Source organism: Myotis nattereri, assembly GCF_964212035.1.
Source record: "Myotis nattereri genome assembly, chromosome: 2".
Lineage (NCBI taxonomy): Eukaryota > Metazoa > Chordata > Mammalia > Chiroptera > Vespertilionidae > Myotis > Myotis nattereri.
In genome coordinates this window covers 142,806,438-142,812,302 of record NC_138076.1, presented here as the reverse complement: position 1 = coordinate 142,812,302, position 5,865 = coordinate 142,806,438, and the positions used below count along the sequence as shown (strand labels likewise).

The following is a 5,865-nucleotide window of genomic DNA, read 5'->3' as shown; positions in this document are numbered from 1 at the left end:
TAAATAGCTTCATGTCAATTCAGGTCAGATTGTGCCACAGAAAAATTATTTTAAAATTTTTGGTTTTTAGAGGGTCTTTAGTTTTATAGTTATGAATAAGGGATTAGGAACCTGTATCACCATCATCATTATTATTGTCATCATCATCTTTAAAAAAAGAAAAAAATTTTAAAGCAGTTTTAGATTCCTGACAAAATTAGGTGGAAGATGCAGAGATTGCTCTGCCTTACACCCATGCATAGCCTCTCTATTGCAAACATTCCCCACCAGGGTGGCACATTTATTGCAATTGATGAACCTGTATTGGCAAGTCATTATCATCCAAAGTCTATAGTTTATATTGTGCCATATTCTTGGTGTTATGCATTCTAGGGGTTTAGACAAATATATAATTACATGTGTCTACCATTATACAAAACTAGAGGCCTGGTGCATGACATTCATGTACTGGGCAGAGATGGGGGTGGTCCCTCAGCCTGGCCTCCACCCTTTTGCAGTCTGGGACCCCTCCCTGGCTCAGTAGCTCATTTATTTCAGGGCTGAATAATATCCCATTGTCTGGTATACAACAATTTGTTCATCTATTCATCTACTAAAATGCATTTTGGTTGCTCCCAAGCTTTGGCAATTATGAATAAAGCTGCTATAAACATCCAAGTGCAGGTTTTTGTGTGAACATAGATTGCAACTCCTTTGGGCAACTTTCAAGGAGCACAATCGCTGGGTCATATGGTAAGAGTATGTTTAGCCCTAGCCGGTTTGGCTCAGTGGATAGAACATTGGTCTATGGATTGAAGGGTCCCAGGTTCAATTCCCAGTCAGGGCACATGCCTGGGTTGTGGGCTCCATCCCCAGTAGAGGGTGTGCAGGAGGCAGCTGGTCCATGATTCTCTCTCATCATTGATGTTTCTATCTCTCTCTCCCTCTCCCTTCCTCTCTGAAATCAATAAAAATATATTTAAAATAAAATAAAATAGCTGCAGTCTTTACTTAGAGAGCAGGATGTCCAGCTTGCGAGTGGGAATCTCCGTGTGGCATGCAACTAACAAGTGATTTAAAAATGGGTGATGTTGAGAAGGGCAAGAAGATTTTTGTTCAGAAATGTGCCCAATGCCATACCGTGGAAAAGGAAGGCAAGCACAAGACTGGGCCAAATCTCCATGGTCTCTTTGGGTGAAAGACAGGTCAGGCCCCTAAGATTTTCTTACCCGATGCCAACAAGAAGAAAGGTATCACCTGAGGTGAGGCTACACTGATGGAGTATTTGGAGAAACCCAAGAAGTACATCCCTGGAACAAAAATGATCTTTGCTGGCATTAAGAAGAGTGCAAAAAGGGCAGACTTGATAGCTTATCTCAAAAAAGCTACTAATGAGTAATATTTGGCCACTGCCTTATTTAGTACAAATATCTCATGACTTTTTTTTATGTGTGCCATATGTAAATTGATCTCATACACCAGAATCAGATCATGAATGGCTAACAGAGCATTTCTTTCGGGCAGTTTTGATTTAAATGAGATTGGCTATGGCTAAATGAATACAGTCAGCTTTTTGAGCTTTGATGATAATTTTGGTTCAGCATGTGCTGTCACTGTCCTCCCTTTTAACAATATGGTAGGACTTGATTCCTAGTGTTCAACTTTTCACAGAGGTGGTGAGTGCCATCTCAGAACTGTAGGAGACTGGCTTATATTTAGATTTATATGACTGGTGTATTAATATGTTTAAATTCTGAGGAAATCCCTTCACTGCCTCTTAGACCTGCTTGTTTTCAAGCAAGACTTGCTTGTGTTTAAGGTTGTGTTCATTAGCTTGTTAAAAGGAAAGGCTGCAGATAAGCTGGCAGTGACCATTTTATCTCTTTGGTCCCAACTATGCCCATTTAATAAAATTCCCTGCATCTGAACTGTTGCCTTTTACTGAATGAAAGGCATTTTAGTGTGGTTTCTGTATACCATGAAATAAAGAATATTTAACACTTCTACATTTTATAAATGATCTTTAAGGTCAGATGCTTTTAAAATTCAGCATGACAAGATATAGTAGCAAACTTTGTGAATTCTTTAACTCAGACTAAGTTATAATTCAGGATTGTCGTGAATAGCTATTCATTGACTGTATATGTGTGTGGTTGGTAATGGTGCTTTTGCCAGCTCACTAGGATTAGAGAATAGATCATCAACACAAAATTGTAAATTATGTCATCATAAGGCTAAAAAAAAAAAAAAAAAGAGTGTTTAGTTTTGTAAGAAGTTGCCAAACTACCTTCCAAAGTGGCTGCACCATCTGGCGTGGCAATCACCACACTGTTGTTTGTATCCATTTACTTTTAATTTATTTGACTTTTTATTTAATGTATGTTTCTCCAGGAAACATACAATTGGGTCTTGTGGATTTTTTTTTTTTTCATCCATCCTGAAAATCTCTGTCTTTTCTTTAGTAAATTTAGACCATTAATATTCAAAGTGATTATTGGTATAGTTGGATTAATATCTACCATATCTGTTACTGTTTTCTATTTGTTGCCTTTGTTCCTGTTTTTGACTTTCACTTTTTCTGCCTTTTGTGATTTTAACTGAGTATTTTATGTGATTAATTTTCTCTCATTTTTTTTAGCATATCTATTCTGTTTTTACTTTTTTTAGTGGTTGCCCTTGAGTTTGCAATCCTATATAATAAAGAACTAGTATGCTAATTAAACCGAACAGCAGAACAACCATCCAGATGACCTTCCAGATGAAGCCAGGGCTGTGAGGGCCGGCCAAGGCAGATGGGGCTGTGAGGGCTGGCCGAGGCAGGCGGGGCTGCGGGGGCCGAGCCCCTTGCACGAATTTTGTGCATCGGGCCTCTAGTATACATTTAAAACTAATCCAAGTTTACTTTTAAATAACATTATCTCATTTTCTGAGTAGTATGAGACCTTTATAATCTCTATATATAAAAGCCAAGCGACCAGAACGATGGAACAACTGGAATGACCAAATGACAGGAATGACCAGAACTACCGGTCGCTATGATGCACACTGCAGCAGCCAACCAGCCTGATCAGGGCTTTGACTGGCCCCTTCCAACCTCCCTTGGCCAGCCCAACCCCCAATCAGCCCCCTCCCACCCCGATCGGGGGCGGGGTCAGCCAGCCAACGTCCTGTATCCCCTCTCCCCCACCACCGGCCCAGCCCTGATCGGCCCCCATCAGGGAAGGCAGCCAGACCCCACCCATGCACGAATTCATGCACCAGGCCTCTAGTAATAAAATAACCTTAATTTCCTTCTCCCCCCCTTTTATCATCACTGTCATTCATTTCATAAGTATGTATATAGATATTCTTATATAGCATACATATATATCCATATGAGCAAACATAATCATATTGTTTTCCTTCTGGCTAAAGGACTTCTTTTAACATTTCTTGCAAGGCAAGTCTACTGGCAACAAATTCCTTTAATTTTATTTGAGAAGGTCTTTATGGCTTCTTTATTTTTGAAGAGTGATTTGCAGATTATAGAATTCTAGATTGATTTTTTTTCTTCTCAACCATTTAAATATTTAGTTCCACTTTTTTCTTGCTTGAATAGTTTTGGAGGGGAAATCAAATATAATTCTTATCTTTGCTCTTCTATAGGTAAAATATTTTATCACCCTAGTTTCTTCCAGGCTTTTTTCTTTCCCCAAAATTTTCTTTATTGTTGAAAGTATTATAGTTGCCCCCTTTTTCCCCCCATTGACCTTCTCTATACTCCCCCACAAGGTCTTCACCACACTATTGTCTGTGTCCATGGGTTATGCATGTATGCATATAAATTCTTTGGGTTAATCTCTTTCTACCCTCCTACCTTCCCTCTGAGATTTGTCAGTCTGTTCCATGCTTCTATGCCCCTGATCTATTTTGTTCATCAGTTTATTTTGTTCATTAGATTCCACATATAAGTGAGATCATGTGATACTTGTCTTTTTCTGACTGGCTTATTTTGCTTAGCATAATACTTTCCAGGCCCCTCCATGCTGTCTCAGAGGGTAAGAGATCCCTTTTTAGAGCTGCAAAGTATTCCATGGCGTTTTCTTTGTCATTTTTTTTCTATACTTTAAATGTGATATGCCTAGGTATGGGGTCTTCCCCCCGCCACCCCACCTTTTCTTCTCTGAGCTTCCTGGATCTATGGTTTTATGTGTGACATTAATTTGGGGAAGTTCTCAGTCATTATTGTTTCAAACATATCATCTGTTCCTTTTCTTCTTTTTTCTCCTGGTGGTATTTCCATTATGTTTATGTTACATCTTTTGTAGCTGTCACCCAGATCTTGTATATTTTGTCTTAGTGTTGTTTGTTTTTTTCTGGCTTTTTTTTTTCTATTTGATTTTCAGGTTGGAAGGTTTCTATTGAGATATCCTCAAGATATTCTTTCCTTAGTTGTACTTAGTCTACTAAAAATCCCATTAAAGGCATTTTTAACTTCTATTATAGCTTTTTAAAATCTCTAGCATTTCTTTTGAGCTTTTGTTTATTTGGTTATTTTGTGTGTGTTTTCTTTTTCTTTTTTGGAATTTCCATTTCTTTACTTATATTACCCATCTGTTCTTGCATGCTGTATTCTTTATCCATTACAGCCCTTTGATTTTGATCATCATTGTTTTAAATTCTTGACTTGCCATATTTGAATCTGCTTCTGATTGATTCTTGCTCTGTCTCTTCAGATTATGTTTGTTGCCTTTTAGTCTGCCTTGTAATTTCTTTTTTGTTATTCATTATATTCCACAAATGAGTGAGATCATGTGATATTAATGTTTCTCCAACTGGCTTATTTCGCTTAGCAGGATGCTCTCCAGGTCCATCCTTGCTGTTGCAAATGGTAAGAATTCCTTCTTTTTGACCATAGCATTATATTCCATTGTGTAGATGTACCACAATTTTTTAATCCACTCATCTGCTGATGGGCACTTAGGCTGATTCCAAATCTTAGCTATTGTAAATTGTGCTGCTATGAACATAGGGGTGCATATATCCTTTCTGATGGATGTTTCTGTTTTCTTGAGATATATTTCTAGAAGTGGGATTACTGGGTCAAATGGTAGTTCCATTTTTAGTTTTTTGAGGAAACACCTTTACTGTTTTCCACAGTGGCTGCAACAGTCTGCATTCCCACCAACAGTGTAAGAGGGTTCCCTTTTCTCCACATCCTCTTTAGCACTTGTTGATTTGTTGATGATAGCCATTCTGACAGCTGTGAGATGGTACCTCATTGTCGTTTTGATTTGCATCTCTCAGATGATTAGTGACTTTGAGCATCCTATCTAATAAAAGAGTAATATGCAAATTAACCATCACACCCTCACTCTGTCAGTCCATCACAAAGATGGCTGCAGCCATGGAGCTGGAGTCAGCAGGAGGCTTGGTTGCCCCGGTGATGGAGGAAGCCAAGCTTCCCACCTGCCCTGGCCAGCCCTGAGCTCCACTCAAGGCTACAAAGTTTCAATTATAGAAGTTAAATAAATCATAGATACTTGCTTCCAGCCCGTGGCTGGGGCCAGCTTGAAAATGGCCCTCAGCCCCTCACCCAGGCTGGCCAGGCACAGCAGCAGGACACCCCCCACCTTGAAGGGGCTGTGGACAGTCTGCAAACAGCTATCAGCCCCTCACCCAGGCTGGCCAGGCACCACAGTGGGGACCCCCACCCTGAAGGGGGTGTGGCCAGCCTGAAAATGGCCCTCAGCCCCTCACCCAGGTTGGCCAGGCACCAGAGCAGGACCCCCACCCTGATCTGGGACACCCTTCAGGGCAAACCAGCCGGCACCCACCCATGCACCAGGTCTCTATCCTATATAATAAAAGGGTAATATGCAAATTGACCCTAACAGCAGAAAGACT

The 5,865-nt window shown here is 40.0% G+C and overlaps 1 pseudogene across 1 annotated transcript; it reads left to right on the top strand.

The window, feature by feature from the left end:
* The first annotated feature begins 1,060 nt into the window (after positions 1-1,060).
* On the top strand, positions 1,061-1,378 carry LOC308514101 (cytochrome c-like; annotated as a pseudogene). The gene has a single exon. The product of its transcript is annotated as a cytochrome c-like (transcript).
* The last annotated feature ends 4,487 nt before the right edge of the window (positions 1,379-5,865 follow it).